The following is a 24,506-nucleotide window of genomic DNA, read 5'->3' on the forward strand; positions in this document are numbered from 1 at the left end:
AAAACAGACAGATGGGAATTCCATTCCCCATCCATCTAGTAGATCGGATCAGATGGCATCCGATGGAAATGGACAGGAGGTCCGTTTCCATCCGACTGCCCCATAGAGACCAGCGGGCTGTGTCCATGTCCGCTCTGCATCAGCGGGGATCAGCAGACAGATCCCCCGCTGAGCAGGCGGATCTGCGTTTTCAGAGTCCGCTCCATGTGAAAGGGGTCTTACCAGGAGTGGCAGGTCCATTAGTGGTGCAGGGGCGCAGCTCCCCTGCAGGGTGCCGGACTCATACGTTTGTATGAGTTTTTTTTTTTTTTTTTCAAGCCACATGATTAGAGCTTGAGGCTCTAATTGGCTTGAAAAAGGTTGGGCTTGGGTGCATAGCATTGCACCCCAAACCCACCCACTTGTGAGTTGTGACAATAGCAAATTTAATATTCGCTATCGTCTTCTGGTTTCTCCTCCTGGCCAATCAGGACGGATCGGGTTGGCTGGGAGGAGAAGCTGAAGTATTCCGTGGAGGGGTGAGTGCCGGGGGGGGGCGTCACCATGGAGAGGTGAGTGCGGGCAGAACTGGGGGGCCTTACTATGTTTGTGTTGTTTTTTTATTTTTTATTTACTTTTTACATTTTTTTTTACAGTCATTTAATTTTTTTTTTTTGGGGGGGGGGGGGCGTTACCATGGAGGGCTGAGTGTGGGCATACCTGGGGGGTCTTACTATGTTTGACCCCTTTCACACTGGTGGCGTTTTTCAAGCTAAAAATAGCGCCTTAAAAAAGCCTCATCTGCAATCCCAGTGTAAAAGCCCCGAGTGCTTTCACACTGGGGCACTGTGCTGGCAGAACGTCAAAAAAAGTCCTGCAAGCAGCTTCTTTGAGGCACTTTAGGAGCAGTGCATACACCTAAATGGGCAGCGCCGCCGAAGCGCCTGGAAAGTGCCTCAGCAGCAGCGCTTTGCGGGCGCTTTTAACCCTTTATTCGGAAAAGTGCCGCAAAAACATCAGTAACCGGCAACACTCGCGGTTACAATATAACAGCTGTCAGTGTCAGTGGGCACATAGCAGTGATCAGTAGTGATTGCTGCATGTGCCCTCTCTTCTACAGGTCTTCTACAGGGGGGAGTTTAGTAAACACATGTTTACTAAAACCCCACAAGCAGTGGGGTTTTAGTAAACAAGTAACTGTAATATTCTAAAAAATAGAACCAGTGTTTATCCACCAACATCCAGTCAGCTGTGTTTTAGTCCTTGTACTGAGGAATCATTTTTTTCCCATTTGTGAAAGTTCTTTGTCTGTACGTCTTTCTGCCAGCTTGGTGTGACTTTGACCTTAGAGCATTCGCTGTTCTGTACTTCCTGCCATATCCGTGCCATGTTCTCTGCATTAATACCATGGACCACCAGTGCTTCTTTGTACCTACACACATCATACTTTAATCCTTGCACATAGAAGCGTCTGTCGTGTCGAAACTTTAGATTGGCCGCAACGGAGAGAAATCCAAAATATACGTCATCCAATGGGAAAACAGGGAGTAGAAGGGAGGCATTGTACAGGCCGTTCACTGAGGCTCCTGGGAACAGAAAACCGCCACCGGATACAAAACCTGGATAATATTGCTGAGGGTACAGAGTCTTTGTGATGCTGTATTTGGTCCGACGCATGACAGGTGGCCTATGCTGGTGGAAACCATGAATTGTATCTGGGGATCCATATTCTGTAATATACTGTACAATCACGTCTGGGTTCACAAATTCATCATCGTCAACTGCAGAGAGAAAAAAAAGTCACTTATTATGTATGAAGATCACTAACCATATATTCTATCTATCTATCTATCTATCTATCTATCTATCTATCTATCTATCTATCTATCTATCTATCTATCTATCTATCTATCTATCTATGGGAGAGGGGTTAGAGAATGCAGAGACATATTATCTTATTAATAAAATCTTTCCCTCCTCTCCCCTGTGTGACTGTGTCTCCATCCTCTCACCTTCTCTATTCTGTGTGACTGGGATAGGCAGCAGAGACAGACACACAGGAGAGGAGAGGAGTGAGAGGCTGCAGAGACATAGACACACAGGAGAGGAGAGGAGTGAGAGGTTGCAGAGACATAGACACACAGGAGAGGAGAGGAGTGAGAGGCTGCAGAGACATAGACACACAGGAAAGGAGAGGAGTGAGAGGCTGCAGAGACATAGACACACAGGAGAGGAGAGAGGAGAGAGACTGCAGAGACATAGACACACAGGAGAGGAGAGAGACTGCAGAGACATAGACACACAGGAGAGGAGAGGGGTGAGAGGCTGCAGAGACATAGACACACAGGAGAGGAGAGGGGTGAGAGGCTGCAGAGACATAGACACACAGGAGAGGAGAGAAGTGAGAGGCTGCAGAGACATAGACACACCGGAGAGGAGAGAAGTGAGAGGCTGCAGAGACATAGACACACAGGAGAGGAGAGGGGTGAGAGGCTGCAGAGACATAGACACACAGGAGAGGAGAGGAGTGAGAGGCTGCAGAGACATAGACACACAGGAGAGGAGAGGGGTGAGAGGCTGCAGAGACATAGACACACAGGAGAGGAGAGGAGTGAGAGGCTGCAGAGACATAGACACACAGGAGAGGAGAGGGGTGAGAGGCTGCAGAGACATAGACACACAGGAGAGGAGAGAAGTGAGAGGCTGCAGAGACATAGACACACAGGAGAGGAGAGGGGTGAGAGGCTGCAGAGACATAGACACACAGGAGAGGAGAGGGGTGAGAGGCTGCAGAGACATAGACACACAGGAGAGGAGAGAGGAGAGAGACTGCAGAGACATAGACACACAGGAGAGGAGAGAGACTGCAGAGACATAGACACACAGGAGAGGAGAGGGGTGAGAGGCTGCAGAGACATAGACACACAGGAGAGGAGAGGGGTGAGAGGCTGCAGAGACATAGACACACAGGAGAGGAGAGGGGTGAGAGGCTGCAGAGACATAGACACACAGGAGAGGAGAGGGGTGAGAGGCTGCAGAGACATAGACACACAGGAGAGGAGAGAAGTGAGAGGCTGCAGAGACATAGACACACCGGAGAGGAGAGAAGTGAGAGGCTGCAGAGACATAGACACACAGGAGAGGAGAGGGGTGAGAGGCTGCAGAGACATAGACACACAGGAGAGGAGAGGAGTGAGAGGCTGCAGAGACATAGACACACAGGAGAGGAGAGGGGTGAGAGGCTGCAGAGACATAGACACACAGGAGAGGAGAGGAGTGAGAGGCTGCAGAGACATAGACACACAGGAGAGGAGAGGGGTGAGAGGCTGCAGAGACATAGACACACAGGAGAGGAGAGAAGTGAGAGGCTGCAGAGACATAGACACACAGGAGAGGAGAGGGGTGAGAGGCTGCAGAGACATAGACACACAGGAGAGGAGAGGGGTGAGAGGCTGCAGAGACATAGACACAGGAGAGGAGAGAGGAGAGAGACTGCAGAGACATAGACACACAGGAGAGGAGAGGGGTGAGAGGCTGCAGAGACATAGACACACAGGAGAGGAGAGGGGTGAGAGGCTGCAGAGACATAGACACACAGGAGAGGAGAGGGGTGAGAGGCTGCAGAGATATAGACACACAGGAGAGGAGAGGGGTGAGAGGCTGCAGAGACATAGACACACAGGAGAGGAGAGAGGAGAGAGACTGCAGAGACATAGACACACAGGAGAGGGGTGAGAGGCTGCAGAGACATAGACACACAGGAGAGGAGAGGGGTGAGAGGCTGCAGAGGAAATCCCAGAAGGCTGAGTGGGCAGAACACATTATTCTCACCAAAGTGAGAACGGCAGCATGGGGCAGGGCCCTCAAACGAGAAAAAAGCAAACAAAAATGCATATCATCAATTTGTATTGCGGGGGAGGTGCGAGGAGGAGTTTAAAGACCTTTAGTCGCTCAGTAGAGTGAATGTCCATTGGAAACAGTTGGGAATGATTGACTTTATAGGCATAACACAGAAAAGTTTTTTAAAATAAAGAGTTTCAGTATTTATTCCAAAAAATAAAACTAAAGAACACATACATAGACTTACATAAATTCACAGATAATACCCATGAGCATGTTAAATACACCATCTACATAATTAATAAATATTGAACAAAATTCGGATAACCGAGCAGTTCACTTTTTCCAGCAGTAACAGATTTCGAAGAGACAGTGTATCGTATATAACTCAGCTCAGCTTGCTCTACATGTTACGCGTTCAGTAACACTTCCTCAGGAGCTTTTGGCATATTATTTTCCACAGAAAATAAAAGATATATAAAATAGGATGAGTGGGGAATACTATTCTTCACCTTAGTAGGCATCCAGAAAAGGCAGGTCTTCAAGTTGGTTTAATGAAGTGGTCTAACGCAGCCAAATTGTACCAAATCCACCAAAAGGTTAGTGATAGCTGATACAAAAAATAATAATAACGTCCCGGGCAACCAGATATAAGCTAGGTCAATTTTGGACATCCCATCTTAGAAGAGCCAGCAGTCCAGAGATTGCTAGATGGTTCCTGACCGGTATCTTTAATGCAGTATTTTCTGAAGCTCCCCCCCGCTCTGATGACAGCGCCACGCCGGGTAATAACAGAGTGAATGTCCACTTTAATAAGCAAAATAAAAAATAAATAAAGTGCGCTAATTATATGAAAATACACACATAGATGTGAATACATGTGGGTAGTAGTAAAAACCACAATCTACTGAGAGCAAGTAAATGACTCCATGAGTGGTAAAAATATATAAGTGCAAAACATAAAAACTCAAATAAAAAGAAGAAACAAAAAATGTGTACATTTGAAATACAATGATATTAATAGCGTGAAAATCTGAAGATCAAACAAACTCAGTCCATGGGTTCAAATATAAAAAGTTCATCAGTGAAAAAAAGCTTCCATCCACTATACAGCTCAGCAGCCACTAATCCCCCTATGAGTGGATTGACAAAGGAGAGAGATGTGCAGGATGGTGCAAATCCACTGGCGGTGACTCCAATAAGTGAGAAAGTGATAAAGGTGGACTCTTACCCTCCGTGTTGGACCCCCTCCTTGGCAGGGTCTATCAGGCATGCAGATTTTTGCCCTCTGCAGGGACCATGTAATGAGAAGATCTCCCTAGCAGCTGTTAGGAATGTTGTCTCCGATCCAGGCTGGTCCAAGTGAAACGCCTGGAGAGGGGGGAAGGAAAGCTCTCTTGCTCCCAGTGTGGCAAAGGAAAAAACAAAAGAGCGGAGCTCCAAAAGTGTAAAAAGTTTCGGAATTTATTAAATAAAAGTACAGACCGCAACAGAGAGTGCACGCTCCGTGAGGTGAAAATACAATTAAAAACAAGCCGGCATATAAAAATCATAATACGTAATACGATTTTTATATGCCGGCTTGTTTTTAATTGTATTTTCACCTCACGGAGCGTGCACTCTCTGTTGCGGTCTGTACTTTTATTTAATAAATTCCGAAACTTTTTACACTTTTGGAGCTCCGCTCTTTTGTTTTTTCCTTTGCCACACTGGGAGCAAGAGAGCTTTCCTTCCCCCCTCTCCAGGCGTTTCACTTGGACCAGCCCGGATCGGAGACAACATTCCTAACAGCTGCTAGGGAGATCTTCTCATTACACGGTCCCTGCAGAGGGCAAAAATCTGCATGCCTGATAGACCCTGCCAAGGAGGGGGTCCAACACGGAGGGTAAGAGTCCACCTTTATCACTTTCTCACTTATTGGAGTCACCGCCAGTGGATTTGCACCATCCTGCACATCTCTCTCCTTTGTCAATCCACTCATAGGGGGATTAGTGGCTGCTGAGCTGTATAGTGGATGGAAGCTTTTTTTCACTGATGAACTTTTTATATTTGAACCCATGGACTGAGTTTGTTTGATCTTCAGATTTTCACGCTATTAATATCATTGTATTTCACATGTACACATTTTTTGTTTCTTCTTTTTATTTGAGTTTTTATGTTTTGCACTTATATATTTTTACCACTCATGGAGTCATTTACTTGCTCTCAGTAGATTGTGGTTTTTACTACTACCCACATGTATTCACATCTATGTGTGTATTTTCATATAATTAGCGCACTTTATTTATTTTTTATTTTTCATGGTATACACAGATATTGGTGTATTTTGTGTGCAGCTTTTACCTTTGACCTTTTTTGCTCTGCAGCGCAGTTTTTCTTTTTATTTTTGAACCACTTTAATAAGCAGTAAAAGATATTTAAAACAAGCTGTCACTGACCTCCCTAGTTGCTTGTAATGTGAAGTTCTTCAAAGGTTTTAAGAAAGATTCTAACTTTGGTTTCATTTGGTGTTTATCAACATGGAAATACCAACTGTGTGGAGTAGAAGTGTACAGGACTGGCAAGCTGCCAACATTCTGCTTCCATGGAAAGTAATAGCAATAGAGCTAAGATTTCAGTGCCTCTGTTGTGAATTTTGAGGATGAATTTCTCCACGATGCCCTTAATTATGGAAGTGAATGAGAGCTTGTTTTAAAGTGCTTGATCAGAATGTGTAAATGTTTTAGTGTGCCTAGTCTGGGCACTCCTCCCTTACCTTTAAAAATGTGATCCACTTGAGGTGACTTCAGATACAGCCACTCCAAGAAGCAGCGTTCTTTCAAGGACAAGTTATGGTGTCCTTCAGTCATGTCCCATTGTAGAATGTCACCGTACTCTTGGCTCTCAAATTTGGTCATTTCCATATATCCTTTCACACCCGTCTTTCCCAACAAGAATATCGGTTTAATTCTGTATCCATTTATCTCTCTCTCTTTAGCCCATGTCTTCCGCAGTGCTGACCTCCTTGTCCCAGTACTGGGTTGGGATTTCACCGCCAAAATCAGCAGTTTTTGGTTGGTTGCTCCTTGTTCTTCTTGGTTTGGCTCCTGGATGAGTGTGCAATTGTAATTCTGTAGTTGGGGGAACTCCGCCTCAAAACTGGTTAGGTTCAAATGATAAGTATAAGTGCCACGGGACAGGGTTACTGACTGCCTCGTTATGGGGAGCGGTGTTCTGGCTGGTGTTGGGGCAAGACGAATCCTTCGGGGGATGTCTCTGGTGTTCATGATGAACCATCTTGACATCAGAAAAATCATGATGGAGAACAAGGAGGCGCTTATGAGGATTCTTTTAGATCTCATTGTGCCCTGGATAGAGACAGCAGGAATTTTAATACAATAAAAAACAAAAACAAATTTGCTTTATTTATTCATATGTGTCCTGTTTTTTTCTTTATTTTATTGTTTTTACATTTCTCTCAACAGCTGCTTAATCCTCAACTGAATGTTCAATTTAAATCAGTCATACATCCCAATTGGTTTTCTTCAGAAATAGCTACAGCTTGAGTGGAAAGGCCTGTCCTCTGCCAGCATGGTACAGAGAAGGAGCCTTTCTTTATGTGCAGAAGCAGTGGTCTCTCTGGAGAAGTCTGTCACAATACCTACTGAGTCAGAGCTAGAGTTCTCCAATCAGCATCGGGCATGAGAGCTATGTATTGCACAGCTAGAGGTTGGACCCAGTAGGGAGTGTGTTGGACCTCTGTAGAGAGACCACAGCTTCACAGAACACAACGAGCATGCATCCTTCTCTGCAGCATGCTGGCAGGGAACAGACTTTTCTACTCAGGTTGTGACTGCTTTCTAAAGAAAGTCATCTAAAAGACTGTGTTAATTTTTGTTTTGATGCACCTGGAATGTATTAAGATGCAGAGGAGTAGCTTGAAGCTTGTTGGCCCGATGCAAAGGTTGACCTGGAATCTGCCCACTACCACCCACAACTTCCATCACATGCCAAGATACTGCCACCGCATGCCAAGATACTGCCATCACGTGCAATGATACTCTAAGTGGCCAAAGAGTTATTTCAGGTCTTTATTTAGATATTGAGAGGGTTATTCAAAAGATTTTGGAAAAACTGTTCACATTTTGACATGCTTCTCCAATTCTTTTGAATACCCTGGAGCAGTGGTAGGAAACCACTGAGAGGTAGGGATCTACCTGAACAACCTGAAAGAGATCAAAGATCACCAGTACCCCCTCCCCTTTTTTTAAGACATTAATTAGCAAGGCCTAACTAATTAGTAGGGATGAGCTTCGAGTTCGAGTCAAACTCATGTTCGACTCGAACATCGGCTGTTCGCAAGTTCGCCGAACAGCGAACAATTTGAGGTGTTCGTGGCAAATTCGAATGCCGCGGAAAACCCTTTAAAAGTCTATGGGAGAAATCAAAAGTGCTAATTTTAAAGGCTTATATTCATGGTATTGTCATAAAAAGTGTTTGGGGACCTGGGTCCTGCCCCAGGGGACATGGATCAATGCAAAAAAAAGTTTTAAAAACGGCCGTTTTTTCGGGAGCAGTGATTTTAATAATACTTAAAGTGAAACAATAAAAGTGTAATATCCCTTTAAATTTCGTACCTGGGGGGTGTCTATAGTATGCCTGTAAAGGGGCGCATGTTTCCCGTGTTTAGAACAGTCTGACAGCAAAATGACATTTCAAAGGAAAAAAAGTAATTTAAACTACTCGCGGCTATTAATGAATTGCCGGTCCGACAATACACATAAAAGTTCATTGATAAAAACGGCATGGGAATTCCCCACAGGGGAACCCCGAACCAAAATTTAAAAAAAAATGGCGTGGGGGGTCCCCCTAAATTCCATACCAGGCCCTTCAGGTCTGGTATGGATATTAAGGGGAACCCCGGCCAAAATTAAAAAAATAAAAATGGCATGGGGTCCCCCTCAAAATCTATACCAGACCCTTCAGGTCTGGTATGGATTTTAAGGGGAACCCCGCGCCAAATTTTTTTTAAAAAACGGCGTGGGGTCCCCCCAAAAATCCATACCAGACCCTTATCCGAGCACGCAACCTGGCAGGCCACAGGAAAAGAGGGGGGGAGAGAGTTCACCCCCCTCCTGAACTGTACCAGGCCACATGCCCTCAACATTGGGAGGGTGCTTTGGGGTAGCCCCCAAAACACCTTGTCCCCATGTTGATGAGGACAAGGGCCTCATCCCCACAACCCTGGCCGGTGGTTGTGGGGGTCTGCGGGCGGGGGGCTTATCGGAATCTGGAAGCCCCCTTTAACAAGGGGACCCCTAGATCCCGGCCCTCCCCCCCACCATTTCACTAAAAAACTGTCAAAAATGTTAAAAATGTCATGAGACAGTTTTTGACAATTCCTTTATTTAAATGCTTCTTCTTTCTTCTATCTTCTATCTTCCTTCGGTTTCTTCCTCCATCTTCTTCTTCTGGTTCTTCTGGTTCTTCCTCCGGTGTTCTCGTCCGGCATCTTCCTCCGTGGCGTCGGCGTCTTCTTCCCTTCTTCTCCTCGGGCCGCTCTGCATCCATGATGGCATGGAGGGAGGCTCCCGCTCTTCATCTTCTTCTCCTCTTCTTCTTCTTCTTCTCCTCATCTTCTTCTCTTCATCTTCTTGTCTTCATTTTCCACTCCGCATTCATGATGGCATGGAGGGAGGCTCCTGCTGTGTGACGCTTCTCCTCTTCTGACGCCACAGGGAAGTCCCGTCAAGTCACCGTACGTGAGAGGGGGCAGGGTCACTGGGTGGCCCCGCCCCCCCGTTATTTAAGAACCGTCAGAAGAGGAGAAGCGTCACACAGCGGGAGCCTCCCTCCATGCCATCATGGATGCGGAGCGGCCCGAAAAGAAGATGAAGAGAAGAAGATGAAGAGAAGAAGGTGAAGAGTGGGAGCCTCCCTCCATGCCATCATGGATGCAGAGCGGCCCGAGGAGAAGAAGGGAAGAAGACACCGGAGGAAGATGGCAGACGAGAACACCAGAAGAAGAACCAGAAGAACCAGAAGAAGAAGAAGATGGAGGAAGAAACCGAAGGAAGATAGAAGATAGAAGAAAGAAGAAAGAAGCATTTAAATAAAGGAATTGTTAAAAACTGTCTCTTGTCATTTTTAACATTTTTGACAGTTTTTTAGTGAAATGGTAGGGGTACTTTTGTACCCCCTTACCATTTCACACAGGGGGGGGCCGGGATCTAGGGGTCCCCTTGTTAAAGGGGGCTTCCAGATTCCGATAAGCCCCCCGCCCGCAGACCCCCACAACCACTGGCCAGGGTTGTGGGGATGAGGCCCTTGTCCTCATCAACATGGGGACAAGGTGTTTTGGGGGGCTACCCCAAAGCACCCTCCCAATGTTGAGGGCATGTGGCATGGTACGGTTCAGGAGGGGGGTTGCTCTCTCGTCCCCCCCTCTTTTTCTGCGGCCTGCCAGGTTGCGTGCTCGGATAAGGGTCTGGTATGAATTTTGAGGGGGACCCCACGCCATTTTTTTTTTTAATTTTGGCCGGGGTTCCCCTTAATATCCATACCAGACCTGAAGGGCCTGGTATGGAATTTAGAGGGACCCCCCACCGTCATTTTTTTTTAAATTTTGGTTCGGGGTTCCACTGTGGGGAATTCCCATGCCGTTTTTATCAATGAACTTTTATGTGTATTGTCGGACCGGCAATTCATTAATAACCGCGAGTAGTTTTAAATGACTTTTTTTCCTTTGAAATGTCATTTTGCTGTGAGACTGTTCTAAACACGGGAAACATGCGCCCCTTTACAGGCATACTATAGACACCCCTCAGGTACGAAATTTAAAGGGATATTACACTTTTATTGTTTCACGTTAAGCATTATTAAAATCACTGCTCCTGAAAAAACTGCAGTTATTGAAACTTTTTTTTGCATTGATCCATGTCTCCTGGGGCAGGACCCAGGACCCCAAACACTTTTTATGACAATAACTTGCATATAAGCCTTTAAAACGCGCGTTCGAACAAATTTTTTGCCTGTTCGCATGTTCTGGTGTGAACTGAACAGGGGGGTGTTCGGCTCATCCCTACTAATTAGTAAGGCGAATTTAAAATTAACTAAAAACTTAAAAATGCAATGTCATGGTAAAAATAAAAACTTAGCAAACCTTAAAAAGGGACAATGTTAGTCAGTAGAGCAGTGGACGATGTCAGTAGAGCAGTGGATGATGTCAGTAGAGCAGTGGTCGGTGTCAGTAGGGCAGTGGACGGTGTCAGTAGAGCAGAGGACGTGTCAGTAGAGCAGAGGACGTGTCAGTAGAGCAGAGGATGGTGTCAGTAGAGCAGAGGATGGTGTCAGTAGAGTAGTGAATGGTGTCAGTAGAGCAGAGGATGGTGTCAGTAGAGCAGAGGATGGTGTCAGTAGAGCAGTGAATGGTGTCAGTAGAGCAGTGGATGGTGTCAGGAGAGCAGTGGACGGTGTCAGTAGGGCAGTGAACGGTGTCAGTAGGGCAGTCGACGGTGTCAGTAGGGCAGTCGACGGTGTCAGTAGGGCAGTGGACGGTGTCAATAGGGCAGTGGACGGTGTCAGTAGAGCAGTGGCTGATGTCAGTAGAGCAGTGGATGGTGTCAGTAGAGCAGTGGATGGTGTCAGTAGAGCAGTGGATGGTGTCAGTAGAGCAGTGGATGATGTCAGTAGGGCAGTGGACGGTGTCAGTAGAGCAGAGGACGTGTCAGTAGAGCAGAGGACTGTGTCAGTAGAGCAGTGCACGGTGTCAGTAGAGCAGTGGACAGTGTCAGTAGGGCAGTGGACGGTGTCAGTAGGGCAGTGGACGGTGTCAGTAGAGCAGTGGATGATGTCAGTAGAGCAGTGGATGGTGTCAGTAGAGCAGTGGATGATGTCAGTAGGGCAGTGGACGGTGTCAGTAGAGCAGAGGACGTGTCAGTAGAGCAGAGGACTGTGTCAGTAGAGCAGTGGACGGTGTCAGTAGAGCAGTGGACAGTGTCAGTAGGGCAGTGGATGGTGTCAGTAGGGCAGTGGATGGTGTCAGTAGAGCAGAGGACGGTGTCAGTAGGGCAGTAGATGGTGTCAGTAGAGCAGTGGACGGTGTCAGTAGAGCAGTGGACGGTATCAGTAGAGCAGTGGACGGTGTCAGTAGAGCAGTAGACAGTGTCAGTAGGGCAGTGGACGGTGTCAGTAGAGCAGTGGATGGTGTATTTTTTATATTTTTTTTTATTTTATTTTTTTTATTGTTTTACCATTTTATTTTATTTTTTTCTATTATTTATAATATTTTTTTTTTTCAAATATAGTTTTATTATAGTTTCATTAGATCCCGGAAAGGGCAGAGCCAAGGAAAGACAGCAACAATATATAAAACAGTGAAAATTGGTATCAAGTAAGGTACAGCTAAGCTGACAAATAATTGAGGTAAACAGATTTCCAGTAGGTCCTTAATTGTTTTTTTTTTTTAACTTAGCAGCCCTGTTAGGGAGCTTTGGGGAAATATCAGGGGTCTAAACAAACCCCTGATGTGTCACTTTTGAGACAGAGAAAAGAGATTAAGAACACAGTCCTCAACCTCCATCTCTACACACTCGGCTGCACAGAATGAAAGATTAGCATGCGCTTTGAGGCTTCCTGTTCATTTGCAAACCAAAGCATAGTAAACACAGTTTACTATGCTTCAGTTATTAATGAACACAAGAGCGATCGGTATCGAACACTCACTGTGTTAGTTCAGGAAAGGAAGAGCCAGGTAAATATGATATATTTACCGTCCCCTTACCCCGCTCTCCATGCTGAAATGATCCCCCGCAGAAGTCGGCAGGAGAGGAGAGGGGAAAAGACCTCCATATGATGTCCTTCCAGAACAACAGTGCTTCCGCCCAGCCGTCATTGTGCTATATGCCACTAGGGAAGGTGTTAAAGTGACAAAAATAATACAAATTATACAAACACGTCCAACACATAAGTCCCTTCAATTGTGGTGATAAAAAAATACTTCTTCCTTAATCCTTCACATTCATCAACAGCACAAGTGAGTCCCACCACCATTCATCACGTGCTCTCACCTGAACTTGTGGACCTATTAGTATAAGCAATAGGTCAAATGCAGCTTTAACTTTAAGGGGGTCTATTCCCAGGGCTTCCCCACTCTCTCCCCCCTAAGTATCTCTCATTGAATGTTAAAAGGTTGGAATGGCAAGAATGGTTCTTCACAAATCCATGTTTGTTACTACTAATGATACTATTTTCATCAGCAAATGTTTGGATATGGTCCTTTGGTTCCTTCAAATAGTTTACATACTATTGATGTTAGGCACAGGTTAGGCACAACACAATGATGAGTTCTTCTCTCTGCCACTCTGCTCTCTCCTCCTATCAGCATGCTTCTTGTCAGCATATGAACTGACTATCTTCCTGTGTTGCTTCTTCCTCTCACACTCTAGCCCTGCTGTTGTCAGGGATACCAGCAGCATGGATGGCCAGATCTACGTAGCTACACTGGGACCAGACTGAGACAGATATCAAGTGGTTGTAAAGCCTCTGTACTGCGGCCCCCCCCAGCCCCTCCTTCTTTTTCTTACATGGGCCCAATCTGATCCAGCAATGTCCACGAGCGCAGTGGCTCCAGCCACTGTCTGTCCTCATTGGACATATTGATAGCAGCAGGAGCCCTTGGCTCCTGCTGCTGTCAATCAATCCAGTGACACAGGAGCATGGGGGGGGCCGAGTCCTGCTGTCTGTGTCAATGGATGCAGCAGCAGGACTGGGGAGTGAGCCCGCACGGGTGCTCCCAGGGAAAGCGGCTTTCTTTGGGGGCACCCGATGAAAAGGAGGGGGTCTGGAGCGCCGGCAGGGAACCCTAGAAAAATGGGATCGGGGCTGCTTTGTGCAAAACCATTACACAGAGCAGCTAAGTAGGCATGTTTGTTACTTTTATTTAAAACAAAAAGAGGGTTTATAACCCCTTTAAAGAGGTGTTCCTCCCCCTTACGAAAAAAATGTAAAGTCGCTGTCAGCAGCTACAAATACTGTAGCTGCTGACTTTTATTATTAGGACACTTACCTGTCCAGGGATCCCGCGATGTTGGCACCCCAGCCAATTTTCGGATAGGCAGTCAAGTGCTGCCGCCGCCATTCCTGGTACGGTTAACCAGCAGTGAAGCCTTTTGCTGCAATTTCTAATTGGCCTGGCGGCAGAGGAAGGAGGAGGGGGGCCGAACTTCCGAGGGACGGCGCTTCCCTATATTCTCTGGAAGTGGGGAAAGGGTGCCTGTCAAAAACAGGTACCCGTTCCCCCCTATAAGGTGCCAAATTTGGCACCGGAGGGGGGGAGAAGGAGAAAGATAAGCGGAAGTTTCACTTTTGGGCGGAACTCCGCTTTAACCTCTTGCCGACCTGTTCACACAGATATACAGCGGCAAGTCGGCTCTCCTGCGCCAACTGACGTACCTGTACGTCAGTCCATACAAGCAAGGCTGTCTTTAATATTGACTGGACCCTGGGCAAAAATTTTCTAGGGCCCCCCCCCATGCAATTTCGCCCACCACCATCACTGAGACATACAATAAATACCAGCTAGACTTAAAATAAGTTACTGTGTCAGATCAGGCAGCAATTGCGATTGGTTGCCAGCAGTTGCAGCATATCATTACTGCTTACTGACTGGTTGCTAGAGGTTACAGCACACATTACAGCTCACTGATTAGTTGCTAGAGGTTACAGCAAATGATTTCTGCTTGTTAATTGGTTGCTAGAGATTACTGTACAGTAATACTGCTCACTGATTGGTTGCTAGAGGTTACAGCACATCATCTCCTCACTGCAGGGGAGCATGATATACATATGAATGCCACCGTTATTTACGTGTGAAATGGTAAGGGGGTACTGTACCCCTACCATTTCACAAAAAAAGTGTCAAAAATGTTAAAAATGACAAGAGACAGTTTTTGACAGTTCCTTTATTTAAATGCTTCTTTTTTCTTCCATCTTCTATCTTCTTTTTTCTATCTTCTATCTTCCTTCGGTTTCTTCCTCCATCTTCTTCTTTTTCTGGTTCTTCTGGTTCTTCCTCCGGTGTTCTCGTCCGGCATCCCCCTCCGTGGCTCCTGCACCAGGCTCCTGCAATGCAATCCCGAGTGTGGCTCGGGGTTACCGCTAATGGTGCTGAAATTTAACCCCGAGCCACACTCGGGAATACCGCCAGGGAGGTTAATAGCCGCGAGTAGTTTTAAATGACTTTTTTCCTTTGAAATGTCATTTTGCTGTCAGAATGTTCTAAACACGAGAAACATGCGCCCCTTTACAGGCATACTATAGACACCCTCCAAGTATGAAATTTAAAGGAATATTACACTTTTATTGTTTCACTTTAAGCATTATTAAAATCACTGCTCCCGAAAAAACGGCCATTTTTAAAACTTTTTTTGCATTGATCCATGTGCCCTGGGGCAGGACCCAGGTCCGCAAACACTTTTTATGACAATAACTTGCATATAAGCCTTTAAAATTAGCACTTTTGATTTCTCCCATAGACTTTTAAAGGGTGTTCCGCGGCTTTTGAATTTGCCGCGAACACCCCAATTTATTCGCTGTTCGGTGAACTGGCGAACAGCAGATGTTCGAGTCAAACTCAAAGCTCATCCCTAATGAGCATCATGGGAAATGTAGTTCCAAAACATCTGGGGTGCCAAGGTTCACCATCACTGGTATACAGCATCGAATATCCATGGGGGCCATTATTTATAATATGTGTGTTCCCATATGAGAAATGTTTGGGGTCATTGGGGAAAGAAGGAATTAATGTTTAGCCCCCTTTTTTTTTTCTTTTCACACCTTCCCTTTTGGATTAACAATTGCTATAGTGGATTTTGAAACTGTTTTATTATATTTTGGGTTCAATGTGTATGATGTTTTGTTGTGTTTTGTTCGGATAGCTCCGCTCGGGACTACGAGTGGAGCCGAAAGTGAACGACAGCCGCCGGAAAGAGCCGAGGACCGACTGACCGATCGGCGATTTTGAAGCCCAGAATGGCTGGGATCACTGGGGAAGGCTGCACTGGGGAAGTCTGCACTGGGGAAAGCTGCACTGGGAAAGTCTGCACTGGGGAAGTCTGCACTGGGGAAGTCTGCACTGGGGAAGTCTGCACTGGGGAAGGCTGCACTGGGGAAGTCTGCACTGACAAGGCTGCACTGACAAGGCTGCACTGGGGAAGTCTGCACTGACAAGGCTGCACTGACATGGCTGCACTGGGAAAGGCTGCACTGGGGAAGTCTGCACTGACAAGGCTGCACTGGGGAAGGCTGCACTGGGGAAGTCTGCACTGACAAGGCTGCACTGGGGAAGTCTGCACTGACAAGGCTGCACTGGGGAAGTCTGCACTGACAAGGCTGCACTGGGGAAGTCTGCACTGACAAGGCTGCACTGGGGAAGTCTGCACTGACAAGGCTGCACTGGGGAAGTCTGCACTGACAAGGCTGCACTGGGGAAGGCTGCACTGACAAGGCTGCACTGGGGAAGGCTGCACTGGGGAAGGCTGCACTGACAAGGCTGCACTGACAAGGCTGCAATGATGGGCGTTTAAATGTAAGTTTTTTTTCCCTTCAACTTCCCTCCTAAAAGTTTTTTTTTTCCTTAAAATTCCCTCCTAAATTGGGGTGCGTGTTATACGCCGGTGCGTGTTATACGCCGATAAATACGGTATTTCTTTTTTTCCAATGGATCAAATACATTAAAAAAAAGCTGGTGAGCCACGTTTTTGAGCGTTTATAGATGTTTATCAGCGTTTATGAGCGTTTGGCGTTTTTTGTGGTCAGAAAAACGACTCCTGAACGTGATTTTATGGCGTTGAGAAAACAGCCCATAAACTCCACTGCCAATAAACATCCAAAAACGTCCATGTGTGCATGGACACATAGGGTAACATAGAGGGGAGTTTATGGGCTGTTAAAAAAAAAAACGCCCAAACTCCCAAAAACGCCCGTTTATGAGCTTCAGTGTGCATGGGGCCTTAATCAGTTTGAAAAAAAGACACAAGTCCATCTAGTTCAACCATAAAAATAAATAAATGAATAAAAAATAATATCATGCAATCCCATATACCCAATCCCTCACCCACAGTTGATCCAGAGGAAAGTGGAAAACCCCAGCAAAGCATGATCCAATCTGTTACAGCAGGGGGAAAAAATCATTCCTGATCCCAGAGAGTCAATCAGATTTTCCCTGGAGCAACTTTACCTATAAATGTTAGTACCCAGTTATATTGTGTACATTTAGGAAAGAATCCAGGCCTTTCTTAAAGCAATCTACTGAGCTGGCCAGCACCACCTCTGGCAGGAGTCTATTCCACATTTTCACAGCTCTTACTGTGAAGAAACCTTTCTGTATTTGGAGATGAAATCTCTTTTCCTCTAGATGTAAAGAGTGCCCCCTTGTCCTCTGTGATGACCTTAAAGTGAATAACTCAACACCAAGTTCACTATATGGACCCCTTATATATTTGAACATGTTGATCATATCCCCCCTTAATCTCCTCTTCTCAAGAGAGATCACATTCAGTTCCTCTAATCTTTCCTCATAGCTGATCTCCTCCATGCCTCTTATCAGTTTGGTTGCCCTTCTCTGCACTTTCTCCAGTTCCCTGATATCCTTTTTTAAGAACTGCCCAAAACTGAACTGCATATTCCAGATTAGGATGAGCCGAACACCCCCCCGGTTCAGTTCGCACCAGAACCTGCGAACGGATTGAAAATTCGCACGAACGTTAGAACCCCATTAAAGTCTATAGGACTCGAACGTTTGAAATCAAAAGTGCTGATTTTAAAGGCTAATATGCAAGTTATCATCCTTAAAAGTGTTTGGGGACCCGGGTCCTGCCCCAGGGGACATGTATCAATGCAAAAAAAGTTTTAAAAACGGACGTTTTTTTCGGGAGCAGTGATTTTAATGATGCTTAAAGTGAAAAAAAAAAAAAGTGAAATATTCTTTTAAATATCGTACCTGAGGGGTGTCTATAGTATGCCTGTAAAGTGGCGCGTGTTTCCTGTGCTTAGAACAGTCCCTGCACAAAATGACATTTTTAAAGGAATAAAAGTCATTTAAAACTCCTTGCGGCTTTAATGTAATGTCGGGTCCTGGCAATATGGATGAAAATCAGTGAGACAAATAGCATGGGTACCCCCCCCCCAGTCCATTAGCAGGCCCTTTGGGTCTTGTATGGATATTAAGGGGAACCCCGCACCTAAATTAAAAAAGGAAAGGTGTGGGGCCCCCAGGCCCTAGATACTCTGAACAGCAGTATACAGGCGGTGCAAACAAGACAGGGACTGTAGGTTTGTTGTTAAGTAGAATCTGTTTGTAATTTTGAACTGATACATTTTTAAAGTGTAGCTCCAGCCAAAAAATCTATTTTTACGCTTTTTGGAAAACATAGGGAAGGGTTATCACCCCTGTGACATTTGTTTTGCTGTCTGTGCTCCTCTTCAGAAGATTTCACCTCACTTTCTGTCCCAAGAAAAAAAGGGGAGTTGGGACTTTATATGAAGCAATTGCATAGTGGAGGAGGATTAATATAAAGTATTTTATTAACATTGATCACAAAGCATTAAATCATTGTTCATTTCATGTATATACACATGGAGCGTGCAGAAGCTGACTAAAAATAAATAGGAATAGTTCATACATAACAACGCATAAACAGAATAGTAGATGTATAAATAGGTAAAAAAGGGAGGTGGTTCAAGCACGTGCCACAGGCACCATGCCCGCCGCTGGCACATGCACCCACAAAATGTCTGCGTATCTACAAACAAATGTAAAAACATCATAGAGTATACTGGTAATGGACAAATGAATATCAGTCCGAGTAAACTGATGAATGAATAAATGAATAAACTGTACTTTTTACATCTTCCTACATATTTTCCATAGGAGTGCTTGCAGCATCCGCTCCTGACGAGTGGGAAAACCCACGAAACGCGTAGAGCTTTACTTGATGCCGCAGCTACACGCCACATGGACTGATATTCATTTGTCCATTACCAGTATACTCTATGATGTTTTTACATTTGTTTGTAGATACGCAGACATTTTGTGGGTGCATGTGCCAGCGGCGGGCATGGTGCCTGTGACACATGCTTGAACCACCTCCCTTTTTTACCTATTTATACATCTACTATTCTGATCATGCGTTGTTATGTATGAACTGTTCCTATTTATTTTTGCTCAGCTTCTGCACGCTCCATGTGTATATACATGAAATGAACAATGATTTAATGCTTTGAGATCAATGTTAATAAAATACTTTATATTAATCCTCCTCCACTATTCAATTGCTTCATATAAAGTCCCAACTCCCCTTTTTTTCTTGCATTCATTATCGGGATGGAGGCACCTTTGGGTGCTTCATTTAAAGTCCCAACTCCCCCTTCATTGTACACTTTCTGTCCCAATGACAAATGTTTTTTGACAATTTGGGGTTTTTAATGAAACAAGGATTGGTGGTAAAGCATCAGTGGAGAGGAGACACGTTTTCCCATATTAACTCTTAAAGGAGAGAATTTCCCTTCCTAGGGGTAAATTTATTCTCACTTCCTGTTGTCTCCTTCCGTTTGCAAGTAGGAGTCGTTTTTAAGTTGGATGTTTGAAAGTAGGGGCCTGCCCTTTGTACTCTGCAGAAATTGGGGCCTTAGGTGTTGGTGTTGCCACAACACTGTAAACCCTCACAGTTACTCTTGGTGGGTGCAGGAACAGGCCCTGCTGTGAAATATTAGATCAAGAATTGTAATTACATGCACCTGTTGAACAGGGGCAGAAAAATTGGGCCTTTGGTGGTGGTGGTGTTGCCACAACACTGTAAGCCCTCACAGTTACTCTTGGTGGGTGCAGGAATGGGCCCTGCTGTGAAATATTAGATCAAGAATTGTAATTACATGCACCTGTTGAACAGGGACAGAAAAATTGGGCCTTTGGTGGTGGTGGTGGTGGTGTTGCCACAACACTGTAAGCCCTCACAGTTACTCTTGGTGGGCGCAGGGATGGGCCCTGCTGTGAAATATTAGATCAAGAATTGTAATTACATGTCCCTGTTAAACAGGGGCTGAAAAATTGGGCCTTAGGCACTCGTGCTGGTGCCACAACACTGCAACCCCTCAGAGATGCTATAGTTGGAGTGCAGGAATGAGCCCTGCTGCAAAGTATTGCATCAAAAATTATAATTTTACGCCCCTGTTAAACAGGGGCTGAAAATTTGGGCCTTGGGCACTGGTGCTGGTGCCACAACACTGTAACCCCTCACAGATACTCTAGTTGAAGCGCAGGAATGAGCCCTGCTGCAAAGTATTGCATCAAAAATTGTAATTACACGCCCCTGTTAAACAGGTGCATAAAAATTGCCACAACACTGCAACCCCTCACAGATACTCTAGTTGGAGCGCAGGAATGAGCCCTGCTGCAAAGTATTGCATCAAAAATTGTAATTACACACCCCTGTTAAACAGTGGCAGAAAAATTGGGCCTTGGGCGCTGGTGCCACAACACCGCAACCCCTCACTGATACTCTAGTTGGAGCGCAGGAATGAGCCCTGCTGCAAAGTAGTGCATCAAAAATTGTAATTACACACCCTGTTAAACAGGGGCAGAAAAATTGGGCCTTGGCCACTGCATGCAGCGTCATGCAGGCCATACAGCGTAGGCTTGCTGAGGCATTCGGTCCAGAACCAAAAGTGTTCTTACAAGCTATCAGCATGAAAATTGAGGAGAAAGAGGATTGTGACTCAGCATAACAGGATAGTCACTCAGCATCAGCATAGGCAGTCTTGAAGGGATCTCACATTAAAAAAAAAATCAATCGGTTACATCAGCATCAGGTGCTTGGTATCTGATGATCCAAGACTGATTAATTTTTATGAAGGTCAGCCGATCGACCGTTTCGGTGGATAGGCGCACCCTGTTATTGGTTACAAAGCCTCCAGCGGAACTGAATGTGCGTTCCGAAAGAACGCTGGATGCAGGACAGGCCAGTAGTTCAGTTGCATAGCTCAGTTGCATACTGTGCAAGCTCTGGCCAGTGATCCTTTCTCAAGACCCAGTAACCCAGAGGATTTTCGGTGGGAAAGGTGTCCAAGTCTGATCTTACCCCTAGGTAATCCTGCACCATGTGAATCAGACGCTGGTGATGGTTGCTGGAACCGATCAGACCTTGGGGCTGCGGACTAAAAAATTGTCTGAATGCATCGGTCAGACGGCCACCTTCTCCACCGCTCCTTCTGTGACTGACATTGTCCAGGAGGACCAGGAAATTGTAACCTCCCAGGCTCTGGAAACGCATTGCACAAACCTTCCTGCAAGGCCTCCCATAGATGTTTCATCCTCTGCTCCCTCTGCGACGGCAAGATAAGGTCTGCAACCTTACCCTTGTAACGTGGATCAAGGAGAGTTGCCAGCCAGTAATCATCCCTCCCCTTGATACCACGAATACGAGGAACCGTCCGCAGGCTTTGCAGGATCAGGGAGGCCATGCAGCGTAGGCTTGCTGAGGCATTCGGTCCGGAGTCCTCTGGGTCACTAAGGACAACATGATCCGCAGCCACCTCCTCCCAGCCACATAAAAGTCCATGGGTTTCTTAAGTCTGTAAATGATCCCTTGAAGACTGCTGCTGATGCTGAGTGCCAGGTTCCACCTCTATGCTGACACAATCCTCCTCCTCATCCTCTTCCTGTGTGATCGGCGGGCACACAGGAACACTGTCTGGATAAAGGGGGCCTTGAGAGGTAAGGAAGTCCTCCTCTTCCTCCCTCTGTTCTGCCTCAAGTGCCCTGTCCATTATTCCACGCAGCGCGTGCTCCAACAGGTGGACAAGAGGGACAGTGTCACTGATGTATGCACTGTCACTGCTCACCATGCTCGTGGCCTCCTCAAATGGTGACAGGCCAGTGCATGCATCCCTGATCATGGCCCACTGGCGTGGGGAAAAAAAACCAAGGTCCCCTGACCCTGTCCTGGTGCCATAGCCGCATAGGTACTCATTGATGGCCCTCTGTTGCATGTGCAGCCGCTGCAGCATGGCCAACGTTGAGTTCCACCTGGTGGGCATGTCACAGATTAGGCGGTTCTTGGGCAGGTTAAATTCCTTTTATAGGACAGCCAGCCGAGCACTGGCATTATATGACCTGCAAAATGCACACAGACTTTCCTGGCCTGCCTCAGGACATCCTGTAAGCCCAGGTACCTGCCCAAGAACCGCTGCACCACCAAGTTAAGGACATGAGCCAAACAGTGCACATGGGTCAGTTGTCCCTGTCAGAGGGTGGAGAGGAGGTTGGTGCCATTGTCGCAAACCACCATACCTAGCTTAAGCTGGTATGGCGTCAACCACCTCTGAACCTGTCCCTGCAGAGCTGACAGAATCTCTGCCCCAATGTGGCTCCTGTCCTCCAAGCACACCAGCTCAAGCACCGCATGGCATCTTTTGGCCTGTGTGCTTGCGTAGCCCCTTGAACGCCTACAGAGCACCGCTGGTTCCGAGGACAAATCAGCACAGGAAGAGGCCATGGAGGAAGAAGAAAAGGAGGGGGTGGAGGAGAGAGGTGTGGAAGAATCACCACTGGTAGAATTTTGGAGGCGTGGTGGCGGAACAACCTCCAACACTACTGCACCCTGTCCTGCATCCTTCCCAGCTGCCAGAAGCGTCACCCAGTGCACGGTGAAAGATAGGTAACATCCCTGTCCATGCCTGCTTGACCATGAATCAGCAGTAATATGCATCTTACTGCTGACCCCCCTGTCCAGCGAGGCCAAGACATTGCCTTCCACATGCCGGTAGAGAGCCGTAATCGCCTTCCATGAGAAAAAGTGGCGTTTGGGAACCTGCCACTGAGGAACTGCACATTCCACAAACTCACGGAAGGGGGCAGAGTCTACTAACTGAAAAGGCAGCAGTTGAAGTGCTAGCAATTTAGCCATGCTAGCATTCAACCGCTGGGCATGTGGATGGCTGGGAGCGAACTTCTTTCGGAGGTGCAGCAGCTGGGGCAGGGAAATTTGCCTGGTACAATCTGACGTCGGTGTACCGATAGCAGATTGCCCGCAAGTACTTTGCTGTGACACACCTAATTCTACACCTTCACTCCTCTCAGTGCAGGTTTCAGAGAGGAATGAAGGTATAGTGGGGTTGGAGATCCCAGCTGATGAGGAGCAAGGAGAGGTCCGCTTTGTTCTTTGGTGTTGGTCTTTTAGGTACGCTTGCCAACGAACTGTATGGCAGGTCAACATATGTCTGGTCAAACATGTGGTGCCAAAGCGGGTGATGTTTTGGCCACGCAAGATACGCTCGAGACATATGTTGCAAATAGTAGCAGTGGGATCTGATGCACTCGTCTCAAAAAAGGCCCACACCAAAGAACTTTTGGAATAACACACAGAGACAGCAGTGCCCTGCACATGCGGAGCTCTGCGGTGTGATGCAGTCGATGTGCTGCCCTTAAGCTGGCCCCTGGAGGGCATCCTGCCTTGTTGGAGATGTGTCTCCTCCTCCTCCTCTCTCCTATCAGGCACCCACGTGGAGTCAGTGACCTCATCATCCCCTCCTGAGATATTCACTGTATACGCATGTGCTGACGTCATCTGCACCTGCGCACTGGAGAGACAGCTCGTTCGTGACGTTTCTTCAGCTAGTGTGCCGATACCGGCGGCTCCCACGCTCATGAGCGGGAGTGACGTCATCACAGCTCCGGGCCAATCACAGCGCCGGAGCCTGTGATACCTGGAAGTAACCCCCGGTAGACATGACGCCAGCCAGAAGCGGTGTGCCGGGACCACTGCGGGGGGGCTTCAGTCTGAATTTTTTATTTTTTTTTTAATAGAATGAAGAACCTGTTTTACTGCTATCAGGGGCTCTGTTGGAGAGATTCCTTCCTGTCTGATAAAAGGTTGCCATTTAGAGTTTAACTTATTTACAATCAAAAAGAAACACTAAAATGTAACCATGTAGAATCACAAACACACCAAACGTTGTAACACATTTATTTCAACAATCATCTCTCAGCAACATAAGTTCTATGATAATTAGTTACTTTGTATCTCTCCAGAATTATCTTCTGCAGATCACCAAATAGTCATGAAAAAAAAAAAAAAACTATTTTCACCTTCGCAAAGCAGCTTAACCACTTAAGGACCAAGCTTTTTTTTTTTTTTTTTTTTAGATTTGTTGTTTACAAGTTAAAATTTTTTTTTTTTTGCTAGAAAATTACTTAGAACCCCCAAACATTATACATTTTTGTTTCTAACACCCTAGAGAAAAAAATTACCGGTCTCGTTGTATTACTTTTTGTCACGCCGTATTTGCGCAGCGGTCTTACAAGCGCACTTTTTTTTTAAATGAAAAAAATAAAGTTAGCCCGATTGTTTTTGATATTGTGAAAGATGATATTACGCCGAGTAAATTGATACCCAACATGTCACGCTTCAAAATTGCGCCCGCTCGTGGAATGGCGACATACTTTCACCCTTAAAAATCTCCATAGGTGACGTTTAAAAAATTCTACAGGTTGCATGTTTTGAGTTACAGAGGAGGTCTAGGGCTAGAATTGTTGCTCTCGCTCCAACAATCGCGGCGATATCTCACATGTGTGATTTGAACACCGTTTTCATATGCGGGCGCTGCTCACATATGCCTTCGCTTCTGCCCGTGAGCTCGGCGGGATGAGGTGA

General features: G+C 46.2%; 1 pseudogene; it reads right to left on the reverse strand.

The window, feature by feature from the left end:
- Positions 1-527: 527 nt before the first annotated feature.
- The window catches only part of LOC141133629 (beta-1,3-galactosyltransferase 5-like), a 29,619-nt pseudogene continuing 5,640 nt past the window's right edge, over positions 528-24,506 (reverse strand).

The sequence above is a fragment of the Aquarana catesbeiana genome, linkage group LG03, assembly GCF_042186555.1.
Source record: "Aquarana catesbeiana isolate 2022-GZ linkage group LG03, ASM4218655v1, whole genome shotgun sequence".
Classification (NCBI taxonomy): domain Eukaryota; kingdom Metazoa; phylum Chordata; class Amphibia; order Anura; family Ranidae; genus Aquarana; species Aquarana catesbeiana.